At 39.7% G+C, this 16899-nt stretch overlaps 1 protein-coding gene across 8 annotated transcripts in view; it reads left to right on the forward strand.

Annotated features, from left to right (window-relative positions):
• The first annotated feature begins 1018 nt into the window (after window positions 1–1018).
• The window catches only part of AOPEP (aminopeptidase O (putative)), a 355797-nt gene continuing 339916 nt past the window's right edge, over window positions 1019–16899 (forward strand). For all 8 annotated transcript variants that reach the window (XR_004682777.1, XR_004682778.1, XM_035024441.1 and 5 more), the window contains exon 1: window positions 1019–1084. The gene's annotated coding sequence lies outside the window, so the exon portion shown is untranslated. The remainder of the gene's footprint in view (window positions 1085–16899) is intronic.

Below are 16899 nucleotides of genomic sequence, written 5' to 3' on the forward strand. Positions count from 1 at the left end.
AATTTTTGACACCTTTCTTTTCCTTTATCGCCTTACATAATCCATCTCCAAGTCTGTCATCTCTAGCTCCAAATTATTCCTTAAATTTGTTCATTTCTCTCCATCATTTCTTACAGCATCACTGCAAAAGCAACTTGCTCTCTTTGCATCCTTTGTCTCCCAATAGTTCATTGTATACACAACATCTAGGGTGGTTTTACAAAAACAGATCCTGTCACTTGCATGTCTAAAACTCTTCACTGGCTACCCATTACAGTTCAAATGAAACCCATGCCGTTTATGATGACGCAGAAAGGCTCTACAAGATCAGGATTCTACTTGCCTTGTTGATCTCATCTTCTGTTCTTTCCCTAGCCTCCTTTCTCACTTTCTCAATGGCACCACATTTTATCCCCTCCCCATAGCTTTCGAACATCTAGATTCTTCTCTTGGTTGTTCTAACTCCAGATCTTGACAAAGCTGACTTCTCAGTTCAACAGGCCTCTTCATAGTTACTTCCTTAACATCTCAAACTAATGGGGCGCCCTCCTTTTTTTTCCTTCCACACACTTCTGATCTCTATGAACGCATATAGATTTGTTGTCATTCAGTGTTTACTTTCTGAACTAGAAAGTAATCTCCAGAAGATTACTGTTTTGTTCACTGCTGTACCCCCCAGATTCCTTTAACACTGCTTGCCCGGCACATAACAGAACTGTAATAAATTGTGGTGGAATGAATATGTACACTACACTCATATATACCAGGAGCAGGGTAAAATAAGGAATAAAAAGTGCACTGTTGTTAATTCGGTAACTTTTTTTTCTTAAATGCCTATAAGATTTTGTAATTAGAAATAACCGGGTAACAGGGTAACCCTACAATCCCCAAACCAAGCCATCCCTGTCAGCCCACGCTCTCCGGCCGCAGCTCCACGCCTGCGCAGACCTCCCCCCGGCGACTCCGCCCAGCTCTTCCGGAGTGGGCGGGCCGGACCGACTGCGGTCCAGGCGCGCTTGGATGACGTCACTAGGCGGGGCCCGGGTAGCCCGTGGTAACCCGGAGTCTGCGGAAGTGGAGACCGGTGGGCAGGCGGCTAAGACAGGTAACCTGTGCGCTCCCTGTTGGGTCCATGCCTTCCTGTTCTTTGGCGCCGCGATGGCGGCTGGCACAGCAGCTTCCCATTGAAGGCGACCGGGAACCCTCCTCAGTCCTCATCTTTCTCCGGTGGGGTCCCCATTCCCTCAGTCCTCCCAGACTCCTGAGGCTGAACCTGTCCTGGGGACTTGGGCTGAGCGGCCACTTCTCTCCGCCTCAGCTCTCGCGGTGCCGATGGGCGATGACTTTCCTCTCCTCCCGTGGCATAGACCCTTCTAAAGCCTGCATTTGCCTCCTTCTTCCTCTCTTGCCTCCAGGCCCACTTCGCCCGCCCCTCTCCACTCCTTGCCCCGCAAGACTCATATCCAGGCTTGTTTAAGGAGATTCAGTTTACGATTCTCTTAATTTCCACTTGCCCTGAAACCCAGGCACCTTCCCTGCTCCTCCAACCGTCTACTTCCCCCCGCCCCCCCCAGGATCCTTACTGAGAGCACCAAGCTTTGAGTTTTGGTGTCCCTAAAGAGCATTCGTACTGACAAGAGTTTTGCTCCTTAATGCATGTATTTGTTGAGTAAGGAAGTGGCGTAGTAATGTGAAAATCTTTTGTGATAATAAATGATATACATAGGAGCCAATCAACTGTTGAGATGGATGGAACTGCTACAGCATTTCATTAAAATGTTCCTTGTTCCTAGCTTTCTTTTTGGTTTTCAAGCAGTGGTAACAAGTACCTTTGCAAAGTTAGCCGTCAAAATAAATAAGCAACAGAACCTCACTAGGAATGTTTAGACAGCAAAAAAAATAATAAAGTTCATCTTGTTGATAAAGTAATATGGGTTATGACAAAACCAACCAGGATAGATATGGGAGGAAAGACAGGATTCTGAAATCTTTGATCCGTTGATGGTTTGGTTTTGTATTTTTTTGTACTTTATGTTCCATTTTTGAATAGAGCGTATCTTCATGTAATTTTGAGAAGCCTGCCTATGGCTTGCTAATTGGTAAGATTAGATTCTTCTAATACTAGAGGGACAAAGTAGAATAAGACTAGGGAATAATAGTCGCTCATTGTTAGCCATCTGCTGTATCTCAGGGACCGTGTTTGATACTTTGCATTTATTTTCTTCTTAGCTCACACAACAACCTTGTGAGTTAGGAATTTTTATCCTCAATTTACACAGAGAAGGAAACTGAGGTTCGGGTATGTGAAGATAACTTGCCAAAAACTTATGGTTACTAAATGGTGGGGCTAGGCTTTAAGTTTAGGTCTATGTATGACTTCAGAGCCTATACCTTTTCTTTCTTTTTTTTTTAATAACTCCATAAACGATCACATTCTAGGCTTTTCACAATAGTCACACATAATTCTATGAGTTTATTCTCTCATCAATCTAAATGATGAGTTTATTCTCCGATCAATCTAAATGATTTATAATATCTTTAGTATTAAGTTGTTATATACCTGGAATTAAAACACCTGGAAAGCTTAATTTATGATCCTCCCCCCCCCCACTATCCTTATCTGTAAGAATGAGATAAGAGGCAAGCAAGATTGCTCAGTACAACCCTTTTTAGATCCCTCAGGGAATGTGTAATTCTGGATTGTTGAAAGTTTTACCCTTTTAGAGATGGAAATCATACTGATTGTTTTGTATAGAACAATTTTAAATGCCCTAAAAAATTCCTTGCTTTCTTAAACACTAAGTATACTGACATACTTTAACCTTTTCTTATGTCTCAGAGCAGTCATTCTAAGTATCACTTACTGTCCTGTGTTGTGATACAGTGATTTCCTCAGAGCTTTTATTATATATATATATATATTTTTTAAGATTTTATTTATTTATTTGAGACAGAGAGAATGAGAGACAGAGAGCATGAGAGGGAGGAGGGTCAGAGGGAGAAGCAGACTCCCTGCCGAGCAGGGAGCCCGATGCGGGACTCGATTCCGGGACTCCAGGATCATGACCTGAGCCGAAGGCAGTCGTTTAACCAACTGAGCCACCCAGGCGCCCAGCTTTTATTATATTTAACTGCACAAGTTGTTTTGCCTTTTGAGTTTGTCTGTATTTTTATGTATTCCATTCCTCAGTGTCACCAGGAGATAGTAAACCATAGTGATTAAAAGCAGGGTTTGGGGAACCACACTTCCATTATTCAGGTCCTAGCTCTACCACTTACTAGTAGCTCAGTGAGCCCAGACAAGGTAGTTGACCCCTCTACACCTCAGTTCCTCATTTGTAAAATGTAAATAATAAGAGTACTTTTCTCAGAAGATTGTTGTGAGGATCAAGTGAGTTAGTGTCTGTAAAGAGCTTAGAACAAATCAGCCGTATAGGAAGAGCCATGTAAGTGTTTGCTAATATTGTTAGTTTGGTTTTGGCCTTATGTATTATTCCTTGAGTGATATTTGATATATGGTATTTATGAGTTTACTGGAGAATTAAATTATCCCAACTAGAGTACCTTCACCTTAGCCATTCTAGGAAAATGCTAATTTATTAAATCTATTTTTGTTGTGTCTTTGAAATGCAATATGCCTTTTGGTTGTAGTGTTTGGAATAGAGACTTCAAATATTTCGTGTTACTATATGTTTCAGAATAATAGGCTTTTAATTTCTGCTTTGAATTTGGGGGATATTTCAGTGGTTTACATTATGGTTTACACATGTATGGGAACCCCCTCTGCTTTTGAATTGAACACCGGTAGGTTTACACATCCATTTATGGTGCCCTGCACAGGTGTAGTGGTGCACTCCTGTCATGATTCTGTGTGGGTAGATGCCTCCTCATAAAACTACCATTATGCATTGGCCACATATAAAGCTATTTTCTCAGTATAATCCTCTTTTTTTTCTCTTCAACAAGCTAAAAAATTGTCAGCAAAATGAAATAATAATACTTTTTGAATTTGCGAAATATGTACCAATTTTCAAGCATGTGTTTTAAACCAAGTCCAGCTAAGGGTTGATATTGACTCCTTTGTTGTCCATTGTCAGGAACTTGAAAATAAGTGATCTTTTTTTTAAATTTTAGTACCATTAAGGCTGATGCTCCTGTTGAAAGTTGCTGTTGAAAATATAGGTTGTATTTTTAAAAGATATTTTTTTATTGTGATAAAATACTCATAATATAAAATTTACTATTTTAACCCTTTTTAAGCATATACTTCATTGCATTAAGCACATCATTAATCACCATTATCCATTTCCAGAATTTTTTCATCATTCCGAACAGAAGCTCTGCACCCAATAAAAAGCAATTCCCCATTCCCCTCCTCCCACGCCCCAGCCCCTGGTAACCTCTGTTCTACTTTCTGATTTTCCGAATTTGCCTATTGTAGGTGGAGTCGTGCACTATCCTTTTGTATCTATTTCATTTAGTATATTTTCAAGGTTCATCTTTGTTGTAGTAGAGTTCATCCATGTGAGAGCATAGATTAGAATTTCATTCCTTTTTATGGCTGAATAACATTCTATTGTATATATATAGCATATGCTATACTTTTGATGCATATTGAATTATGCTTCTATATACTCATTTCATATGGTATGAACTTAATACTTGATTTGATTTGTGAGTTTCTAGAGGATGGGGATGGAAATACCAATTGAAATAACAGTTGTTACTGAACAGTGAACAAAATACCTGGTAACAATTTTAAACTGGAGCTTGAGCCTGTATTACAGTGTGGTTGTTCTTCTCACTTAACATTTAGCCTCAATATAGTAAGGAAAATAATAATCATGATAACATTACCTAGTATTTCTTTTTTTTAAAATTTTTTTTTAAAGTTTTTTTTAAAATTTATTTATTTGACAGAGAGATAGCACAAGTAGGCAGAGCGGCAGGCAGAGGGAAAGGGAGAAGCAGGCTCTCTGCTGAGCAGGGAGCCCGATGTGGGGCTCGATCCCAGGACCCTGGGATCATGACCTGAGCCGAAGGCAGACGCTTAACGACTGAGCCACCCAGGTGCCCCATTACCTAGTATTTCTATAGTGTTTACAGTATGCCAGGCATTATTCCAAGCACTTTACCTGTGAGGTAGGTACTACAGTGTTCTCTTTTACAGATGAAGAAGCTAGGCACAGAGAACTTAAATTAATTGAATTGTTAAAATTTACAAGGCTGGTATGTGATGAAATTGGAATTTGAACCCAGGCTGGGTGGCTCCAGAGTTGATTTATCCTATATTTGGTGTTGACACTTGGCTCAGTATCAATTTTGCAATGTAAATTGTTTTGCCTGCCACATTCTTCCTCTACCCTCTCTTTTTATATCATTTTTAAAATAGAACATTACTTCCGAGCTTAGTAGGCAATGGAAGAGCATCTGAACCCAAATTGTCAAAAGGGTGACAGGAAACTTCTCACTTGGCTGGGGTGATAACATTTGAATGGCATTCAAACTGCATTTTCACAGCTTAGTTCATATTATCTTTCTCTGAGAGCCTGTCTTTGAAAAAGCAGATCCTGAAACGTTTTAAGATCTCATATTGCGTATATATTGTGTTGGTGTTTGATACTGCACAATTCCCACACTCTTTTTCTGTGGGTAAAAAGAGCTTTTTTTTTTTTAAAGATTTTATTTATTTATTTATTTGAGAGAGAGAGAGAAACAGCATGAGAGGGGATAGGGTCAGAGGGAGAAGCAGGGTCCCCGCTGAGCCAGGAGCCAGATGTGGGACTCGATCCCAGGACTCCGGGATCATGACCTGAGCCGAAGGCAGTCGCTTAACCAACTGAGCCACCCAGGCGCCCAAAGAGCTTTTTGTTTATAATGTTGTTACTGACTGTCAGAATGGTTTATGGCACATTTATTTTGTTGCTAACTCATTACTCTGTATTGCTTGATTCCTGAAGAAATTATCTTTTGAGATAGCATTTTTAGATACATAATCAATTTCACTATAATTTTTCTTGGCCTTTCCTTTGCTTACATTTTATTTCTTTGACACTTGCAGTTGAAGGTTTACTTTTTGAAACTGATGGGAATTGGGATATGCTTGATAGATTTTGGCAGCAAAGGAGAGACATCTCAGCCTATTTCTTTTGCCCTGATCATGTTTTGCGTGTGTAGCAAGTATGGTGCATATTTGGAGGTGTGAACTGTCTTGAGTAATGTCTGGCAGAAATCAAACTATAGAATGGATGTTAAGGATAGAAAGGGCCCTTAGGTATTTCTCTTATATCCTTCACTCAGCAGTCGGGAATCTGAAGCCTGTGATGATGAAATGATTTGCATATATTCAAACAGAATCCATTTTTAAAAAAGAAATCCAGTGTTGTATGTTCTTTTGAATCATACCTCATTGTGTTTGTGTAGCATCCTTACTTGTAAGAGGAGACTACCTTTTTTTTACTCGTAGGTACTTAATATTCTTCTATATGTTTTAGGTGAGAGAGAATGCCCGGAATTGGATAGGTTGCCAAGAGAATGAACTGATATGATGGATCCAAGTGATATGTAGGTTAAATCAATAGGACTTTGCAATCGTTTATGTGTGGGTGAGAGTAAGAAATCTGGGGTATTTGGGTAACCTGAGTAGATGGTGGTGTCATTCACTAGGAAAACTTAGAAGAGGTCGGGACTGGGTGTATGCGTTCAAAGTGACTAGAGCATGGATTGCATAGACATGTGAGAAAAATTGAAGCTAGAGCTGGAGGGTACGCTAGCATCTAGGAAGGGGGAGAAGGAAGCACCAAATCAGTAGGAAGAGATGGAGTGCTATCACAAATACCAAAAGAAGAGAGAATTTTAAGGAGGATATGGTCATGTACATTAATGCTCCAAAATTCAGGACTGGAAGAACCTACTGAAGTTCTTCCAGTAGGGAGTATAGCAAATGACATATAGGGAGTCATTTGCTTCCACTGTGGAGTTTTAGTGGCATGGGAGGGGTGTGCACAGTGGACTGGAAGGGATATGGAGTGACGGGGATAGGGAGGGAAGACAGTTCTTTTAAGGAATTTGGCTGTGTGTGGAGAGGGAAGAGTTGGAGAAAGATATGGAAGTAAGGTAGGGTTTTTGTTCAGTTGTGGTTTTTCCCCCTAAGGAGAGATTGGAACAATCACTTATTTCTGAGGGGAAAAGGGCTGAGAAAGAGGAAGAAGTTGAGGGAAGGCATAGATGATTGATGAAGCAGGGTCCCAGAGGTCAGTGAGAGATGATAGAGTGCAGGCCATGATGAGGGAGTGCTGAGACAGGAAGGACACTTACTCCACCTTCCTGGGAGGGATGGCTTGGGAAGGGTGGGGATAGATATGAATAGGTTTATGGGATGGGGAGGGAATATGTGCAAGTTCTTGTCTGATGGTGGCAAAATTTCTTAAGTGAAGCAGGTAAATTTGCTGATATTGAGTGCTCATTTGGTGAGGTGAGGATTGAGGGGAGAGGTAGAAGTTTGGAATAGTCACTGAGGGGAAAGAACAGGAGTTGAGGGGGTAACTAGAGAGAGACACGAAAGGTTGCCCGCCTGGTAATGCTGGGGGTCCCGTTGAGGTTGGAATCTTGAATATGTAGCATCTGCCTTTGGAATGGTCATGTGATATTTATTTATGTAATAGGTTTTTTTTGTTTGTTTGTTTTTTAGCTTTGATTGAGTTCAGTACACTGAGTTTAGAAGTAGAAAACTTGGGTGATTCAATTGGTTAAAAGTTAGGTTTTATAGAACAGATGTCAGAAGGACGAAAGAGCAAGAGAATTGAGGTTAAAATGTTCTAAGAGTGATTGAAGAAATGAATCACGTTATCCAAAGAAGGCCACAAAACAGATTCTCAACTTAAGAAACATTTATAATTCTCCCTCATAGGAGCTGTCCTGTGCATGGTAGGATGTTTAGCATCCTTGGCCTCTACCTACCAGATGCCGGTAGCCAACCCCGGCAGTTGCAACAATCAAAAATGTCTCCAGACATTGCCAAATGTCCTCTGAGGGGCAAAATCATCCCCCAACTGTAACTTCTGCCCTAGAGCCAGAGGGAGCAGATGCATTGAAGGTAATGGAAAAGTCGAGGGACTAGAGTTTCAATGTAGTAAGAGTTGGTGAGTAAGCAAGAGAAAGTAGGAAGAACAGGAGGGCATGCTCTGATATTAGATTATGGAAATGAAGTATTTCAGTGATGGAGCTGTTCCAAGTAATGAAAATGTCAAGAACGGACCATTGGTTTGCTGAGTGGAGTGAAGGCAAAGGTTGTTGGCACTGAGTAGGTAATTTTGGGAGAGGGAAAATAGCCAGCATATAGTGATGGAGCAAGCTGGGAAAGCAGCCGCGGAACAGCCTGAGTTTCTGCAATGAGAACAGAACTAAGACTTTCTGGATGTTTGTTTCCTTACTCTATCCATTAAGTGTTTCTCATCTCTTTTTATAACAGTATCAATTCCCAGATCTTGTACCTCCCTTCTGTGGTATTTTAAAGTTGTGGAATTTATTCAGCTTGGTTTTTGTAGTATTTTTTTTTTTAGGTGAGGAGTTCTTTTTTTGTTTCCTTTTCCATATTTTCTTGATCTGATTTTGTGGTTCTCTACCTCTAAATATATTACTTTTCAAAAGGCCCTGGTTCTGTGCTGTGTGACCTATTTTCAGGGTATTTCTTTTGCATTTGGGCATTTCATTATCAAGTCTGCTCTTTGGCGGAAGTGTCAACATATCCTTAAATCTTACAACTTCTTAGAGATGTTCTTTTCCCTTGCCTTCCCCCACCCCCATTGTCTTCTGTTTTGCTCCTTATTATTTCATATTTATTTTTAAACTGTAACTATATGTATGTATAGTGTTGATGAGAAGTAATTACAGTGGACTCAATAAGCCAGACCATAAACTACTTGTAGAATATGCCTTTGCTTTTTCCTGTGTTCAATAAATCCATACTTCACTGGAACTTTTCTTTGTTTTTACTTTATTTAATGAGCTTACCTTGCATTATTCATCAAGAAAGAGTGGGCACTAACTTCCACCTCTTTTACAAGGCATTAAAAAAAAAATCTTAATCTACAGATATAAGCTGATGTAGGTTTTGTCATTGCAAAATAGGAAGTAAGTAGGTGGCATTAAAAGCCTTGACATTTTTACTTGATTCTTACATGAATTATTTTTTGTGGATGCTGATCTATTTGATCAATATGTTATACTATATTTGATAAAGAATAATAAGTAGCTCTATTAAGGAATGTCTTATGATGGCTAAATCCCCTAATGGTGATTAACAATGATATTTTATGACCTTATTTCCATACTTAAATATGAGGATTTCCAAGAAAAAGATTGATCTGTTACCTCAATAAAAAATGATAACCAGTTTTTCATAAGGATTTGATCTGTTGTGGTGTGTAGGATCTAGCACCTCAAAGGAGAAATGAATTGTTCTTTCCAAACCACAAAAACAGACATTCGTCCTAAATACAAAAGCATGCCAGAAGACAACATTTTTTTTTTTAAAGATTTTATTTATTTATTTATTTGAGAGAGAGAGAGAGAGAGAGAGAAACAGCATGAGAGGGGATAGGGTCAGAGGGAGAAGCAGGCTCCCCGCTGAGCCGGGAGCCAGATGTGGGACTCGATCCCAGGACTCCGGGATCATGACCTGAGCCGAAGGCAGTCGCTTAACCAACTGAGCCACCCAGGCGCCCCAGAAGACAACATTTTATCACAGAAGTTGCGCTTTAAAAAGCAACAGCATTACGTCCCATCCATTGTTCTCTAGTGGCAGATGACACTAAACAATTTTTGTGCTCAGTCTGCAACCACACTCAGTACTTGGACAGATATAGGATTCTTTAGGGGTCACACTGGAGCACATGTATGCCCAAGGACTTTGACTGTTGTTCATAACAAATCATTTTGATTGTGAACATGGCTTAAAGACTTTTCTAATAAAGAGAGTGTTTTAGGTTCTGGAAATACAGTGGTTATGTTGTGTTTAGTCATGTTCTTACAATAATTTAAGAAAATCATATTTTTCACACTTCTTGGTAAATTGTTAATGTTATGCAGTATTTGCAACATTTAACCAGCTTATGGCTAACACTTTAAAAACACATTTCCCTGTTGGTGTTGTTCTGTATTGTTCTCCAGGTTTATTCTATTTCCTTAAGTATATATCAGAGTCTCAAAGAAAAATAAACTGCTTAACCTTACTTTTAAATCTTCCTAATTAATTTTAACATGGGCCCCAATTACGTATGTTCAGTTGTGTGTTCAAGTTGAAAAGGTAATGGAGATCCTGAAGATCTTCTAAAGATACTGAAGCTGTATCAAATGCATTTTCTTATCTTGCTCCCAAATACTATTCCAATTTCTAGGAATTAGTTGAAATCTCTTTTCTTGGGAAGGATGAACTGCATACATGTTCAGTTTACCACTTAGAACCTGATGCCAGGAGTATATTTTAAACCTTAATGAGATGGATTTGAAAGCTATTTATAGAGAATGGGGCACCCATATGTAGTGTGTAAATTCTAGACCTATCTCTCAATGGAGAAATCTCATATATTTATTCCCATGGAGAACCAGAATGTAGATAATGAGATCTGAATGTTGCCAATATTTCTAGAGAATCTAATTTTGCCTGATTTTGCCTTTAGACACAATACTCCTCACCAGAATTGTCTGTAGCTGTAGCCCTGTGACAGTCACCAAATAAATCACTAAATGGAGGGAGCCCATCTTGATTTCTGGCTAAAGAAAATGTTGTTTCCTAAGACAGGAACAGAGGGACCTCTTGCCCTTCCTACAGCTTTCCTGCTGTAGGAAGTATGGTTTCCTATAGAGGATAGAAAGGTTGTTCATGCAGGGTAGGAAGTGGGGACAGTAGGGTCAGACAGAGGCCAGGAGAGGGATGGGAAGGGTGTTCATCTCTGCAGTTGCCAAGAAGGGACAAACTTTTCACTCATACTGCAAGTTTTGAATGATGGGAATTTCTTGAAGATGCTGAGCCGAGTCCTACACAAGAAGCCCTGTAGAAAGTGGTTGGAGCATTTGCCAGATGGAGCCTTTTATTTATTTATTTATTTTCCCCAACATCATTGAACTTCACAGTGAATTCTAAATAGTGCTGGTTGGGAGGAGACCAGAATTAGCTTAAACCACTGGTTCTCAAAGTCTGGTCGCTAGACCAGCAACGTCAGTATCACCTGGAACTTGTTAGAAATGCAAATTCTTAGAGCCCATTAATTGGTATTTTAACAAGATCTTCAGATGATTCATTTCAAGTTTGAAAACCACTGGCTCAGGTAACTCAAAGTGGTTGAGAACGACTTTGCCTAATTGTGGTGTCAAAGTCACAGTGTTGAGAAAGAATGAGTGAAAATGCATTGCATGCTGGAACATCCTTTAATCTTTATTTAGGGATGAAGTTCTTTTTACAGAGTATGCTGTGTTTCAAGTTGAAGGGCAGAAGAGATACTGGTATCTACACTATAGATCTAACAGGCCTGTTGGTGGAGAATACTTGCTGTTCATGGCTGCAGTTTACACTGGAATCTAAATTCTCCCAGACCATAATGGAAGACAACTGTTCACTTTGCCTCCTTTTTCATTTTAAATATTTATCCCTTGATTTTCTTTTTGTACTTTGTGTAGGCAATGACCTGTGGGAATCCTGTTTTCATGGCTTTTTGATAGCAAGAGTTCAAGTAGCTAAATGGTTCAGAAGCATTAGAGTAGAATTACCTAGACGTCTTATTTAAAATGTGGATTATTGGTCCCAGTCACTGGAGATTCTGATTTAAAACATTTGACACAGTGTCTGAGAGTCTGTATTTTTTTTTAAGTAGACTTTTTTTTTTTTTTTTGAGGGGGGAAAGGGCAAAGGAAGAGAGAGAGAGAGAATCTTAAGCAGGCTCCACACCCAGCGAGGAGCCTAATGCAGGGCTTGATCCGATGACCCTGAGATCATCAAGAATTTGACGCTTAACTGACTGAACCACCCAGGTGCCCCCAAGAATCTGTATTTTTAACAAGCACCACCCCCCCTCACCTGCCCCTCACTGGTTCATTCTTAGGCACATGAGCTTCAGACCACATTTTGAGAAACTCTTTATCGGATTACAATTTTACCCTGAGATACAGATGTTTTCCTGAGTTTCTGAAGATACTCACAGATATGAATCTTAATTGCTAGTAATGAAGCTACCTGAATGTTTAATATCCACTGGAGATGCTTGGGATAAAATTCTAGAACTCATGAGTATTCTTCCTAGGTTAAAAATGCCCCTAAAAGACCAGTTTGACAGTGTAACATTATAACACAAAACCAGTCAGATTTAAAAATTTATTGTTCTAAATTCATGTTTTCTGAATAATCCTAGTGGAGCCTGTGTTTACATTTATGGGGCTACATATTAAAACTTCACACAGAAAAGGAATGAACTAAATTGAGAAAATATTGGAAAAGTCTATCTTTTCACAGTCTCCAAGCCACGTGCTAGAAGCCTAAAAGGCATCAAGAGTGTTAAGAAAATACTATGTCAGGGCGCCTGAGTGGCTCAGTTGGTTGAGCGACTGCCTTCGGCTCAGGTCATGATCCTGGAGTCCCGGGATCGAGTCCCGCATCGGGCTCCCTGCTCAGCAGGGAGTCTGCTTCTCCCTCTGACCCTCCTCCCTCTCATGCTCTCTGTCTCTCATTCTCTCTGTCTCAAATAAATAAATAAAATCTTAAAAAAAAAAAAAAAAAGAAAATACTATGTCAGTGAGCCTACAGGTTAGTACCCTAAGTTCATTGTGAGGGGAAAGAGGAGATTTACCTAAAATGACTTATGATTTTTTTTTCCTGCATAGAATTATATAAAAAATTGTTTTTTCTAGCATCCAGGAAAATGATTCAAGACCAGGAATTGGGGCAAGAAGCATTTCTCTCTGTCTCTCTCCCTTTCCCCCCTTCCTCCCACCCCCCACTCCCCCCAGTTCTCTTTGGAGAGAGCCTCCTGTTACTGTCTTTTTCTGTGCTTCACTACCCAAGATTCAGTTAATGCTTCTTGAAGTGGATAAGAATAAAGGCAGTGGCATGTGATTGTTTCACCTATTTAGGATAGATAACTACAAAAAGAGGTAGTCCCCCTTTGCAGTGAGAAAAGGAAGTTAAAAAAAAAAAAGTGATTAAATATTTTAGTGTCTTCAATGTGGTTTTTTTGGAGGGGTGTGGGTGCGTTGTCATCATGACATCCTCCATCAGGAATGGGAGTAAGCTGCTCTTAGGAAGCTGTTTCAAAGCGCCCACGGTACTAATATTTCAAAATGAAATCTAACCCATATTTCTTTTAGATGGGAGGAACAGGTGTGGTAGATCCCAGCCCCTCTCTGCCCTAAAGTACTACCTTTGAAATGGGCCCTCCTGCAAGCTTTTAGTACTAGTTGGCAGGAAGGAAGCAAAGTCAATAAAAAGCCTTGCCCACCTGTCCATTAGGCAGTTGGCCTTTTGCCAAGTTCAGCTCTGTTTGACAAGCAGAGCATGGCGGTAGCACCTGGACTGTACCACCCCATACCCAAGAACTTGAAGAGAAGACCTAGCATCCTTGTTCTTTCAGCTGCTTCCCTTATGGAGACCTGTTGCCTATCATTTTTCTCTACCATCCTTTCCAGTGTTATTCTCAAATACTTTTTCTTGGCTAAATGCCAGCCCTGTGGTTCCCACTGATAATATGCCTTTATAGAGTAGGACAGTCCTAAATTTTGCTGTGAAGTGGCTTCCTGAACATTCTGATTTCTTTATCACTTTTTATAAAGTGTAGATATAGATGTGTTACCAGGCTCAGCTGATTTTTTTAACCAGTGTTTTCTTGATTTGTATGCAAGATGATTTAAAGTGGTACATGGATAAGCATCTTTTGAATTTTAGTAGTTATGTATCTCTTTTAATATATGTGGGAAAATGCAAAATAGCCATTCAAACCTATGATTTCATTGGATTTTATAAAAGGTGAGTCAATGGCAAAGTGGATTGGAGAAAAAGTATTTAAAAAATAGTAAGATGATGGTATGAAGATGGCAAAAATACTGAAGGTGTTACATATATTTGACTGAAGTTTGGGAGATACTCAGGGCTTACACTTTTTGAAATAGTCTTTAAAATAATATACAAGAGGTGGGTGGGGGGATGGTGTAATTGGGTGATAGGCATTAAAGAGGGCACATGATGTGATGAGCACTGGGTGTTATATGAAACTGATAAATTACTGAACACTATATCGGAAACTACTGATGTACTATATGTTGGCTAATTGTTAAAAATTAAAAAAAAAATACACAAAATAAATTCTAAGGTTGAAATGCCATGCCATGTTGGGAGATGTATACTTGGCATAGCATAGTTCTTTAACTAAAAATTCCTATTCAAATCAATGTACTTCTATTTTTTTTTATTTTTTTTTAAGATTTTATTTATTTATTTGACATAGAGAGACACAGCAAGAGAGGGAACACAAGCAGGGGGAGTGGGAGAGGGAGAAGCAGGCTTCCCGCAGAGTGAGGAGCCCGATGCGGGGCCTGATCCCAGGACCCTGGGATCATGACCTGAGCTGAAGGCAGACACTTAACGACTGAGCCACCCAGGCGCCCCTGTGCTTCTCTTTTAAATAGCCCTTTTAAAATACTAAGCTTAAAATAATCCTTGCTAATATCATTAATGTTTTTACTGAGTCTTTTGTTATAAGTTATAGGAGATTTTGTATCTTCAGTAGGACACAGGTAAGAAAAACCACTGTAAAACTTTGTGTAAATGGTTTGCTGTTCTTTTTTGCCACTTTTAAAAATAATAGCTTTGGGGCACGGGACTGGCTCAGTGGGTAGAGCATGTGACTCAATCTCAGGGTTGTGAGTTTAAACCCCCACGTTGGGTGTAGAGCCTACTTAAAAAACAGCTTTATTGGGGTGCCTGGGTGGCTCAGTCGTTAAGCGTCTGCCTTCGGCTCAGATCATGATCTCAGGGTCCTGGGATCGAGCCCCGCATCGGGCTCCCTGCTCTGCGGGAAGCCTGCTTCTCCCTCTCCCACTCCCCCTGCTTGTGTTCCCTTTCTTGCTGTCTCTCTCTCTCTCTCTCTCTCAAATAAATAAATAAATAAATAAATCTTTAAAAAAAATAGCTTTATTGAGATATAATTTACATACCATAAAACACCCTTTAAAACTATAACTCAGTGGTTTTTAGTATATTCACAGAGTTTTGCAGCCACCCCCTCTGTCTAATTTTCGGGTGCTGTCATCATTCCAAGAGGAGCCATTGTACCCTTTTCTCAGCCCCTGGCAACCACTTTTGTCCCTGTGGGTTTGCCTAATGTGGACATTTTGTATAGATATACTGGTATAATATGTGGCCTTCTGTGTCTTCCTTTCACTTAGCATGATGTCTGCAAGGTTCATCCACATTATAGTATATATCATACTTCATTCCTTTTCATGACCATGTAATATTCCAGTGTGTGGATATATCACATTTTATTTGTCCATTCAACATTTGATGGGCATAGGGGTTGTTTTGCTGTTTGTTTTTTTCTTAAACAATACTTTAAAATACCCGGGGTCTTTATTTTTTTTTATTTTTTATTTTTTTAAAAGATTTTATTTATTTATTTGAGAGAGAGAGTGAGAGAGAGAAAGAGCACAAGAGGGGGGAGCGGGAGAGGGAGAAGCAGACTCCCTGCTGAGCAGGGAGCCCGATGCGGGACTCGATCCTGGGACTCCAGGATCATGACCTGAGCCGAAGGCAGTCGCTTAACCAACTGAGCCACCCAGGCGCCCTACCCGGGGTCTTTAAAGCAGTTACTGGATGACTTTCTAGGTGTATTGTAGAGGAGACTCCTGCAGTGAGTGGGAACTGGATTTTGAGTCCTTTGTTATCATGGATTCAAGAAGTCTGTATCTGTCATCTCTTTTCGGTAGTAAAATATATTTTCCTATGAGCTGGAGCAGTGACTTTTTTTCCATAGCAGAACATTCATTAAGAAAGAAACTGTTTTCATAATACCTCTTTAAGAACTGAGTTTCCAAAATAACTTCTATTTAAAAATAGTGTTTTTCAACAATTCTAGAAGAGGAAATCTTACTGAAAAAGCTGATATTTTTGTCTATATTTTCTTTTCCGATTTCTTTATTTTTACCCGACTGAACTCTGTAACCCAGCTCTATTAATCCAGATCCTGTTTCCCAGTATATGAATATTTATAGACAATAATAAATTATATTCTCTTAATGGAGTTCGAAAAGTTTTGTTAACTTTTATCCCAGCACAAATTCCTGGGTGGTCTGATTAAACCCTCATCTTTAAATATTAAATATTAAGCTGGTTCTTTTTATTTTTAAAGGCTGTATTGACTGATTTATATCCACAGAAGTGTTCAATAGTTATTTATCTAGGGCCTGTGGTATGCAAAGCACTTCATGGAGTAATAGCCGTACCTTTTGCATCTGCTGAAGTCATACCTGATTTCAACCATTTTACTCAAATTCTGCAGTGAGGACAGTGAGTGAATTTGAGTGTGAACTGAGATATGAAGGTTCTAGAAACTTTGTCATGTGAGAATCAGATGAAAGAACTGAGGTTGGAAGAGAAGACTCAGGCAGTGTGTCATGACGGCTCTCCCAGCTGTTCAGAGCTTGTCTTGTTCTGGGGGTCGGGGGGCGGGGGGGAGTTTGCGTGAAAGAAGCATGTGTCAACAAAGCTGGTACCCCTGCCAGCTGAGGCGGCCTAAAACATGAGTTTGTGTTCTAATTTTCCATCCTTATATACCTTTCCACCATCTTCCAGTTCCAGGATTATCTTGTCCAGTGTCTGAGGGTAAGAATGATTTCTGGACAGTATCTTGCCTATTCAAGGATTTATGGAATGTTACA

This window comes from Mirounga leonina, unplaced genomic scaffold (assembly GCF_011800145.1).
Source record: "Mirounga leonina isolate KUSES-001 unplaced genomic scaffold, KU_Mleo_1.0 Mir_179, whole genome shotgun sequence".
Classification (NCBI taxonomy): domain Eukaryota; kingdom Metazoa; phylum Chordata; class Mammalia; order Carnivora; family Phocidae; genus Mirounga; species Mirounga leonina.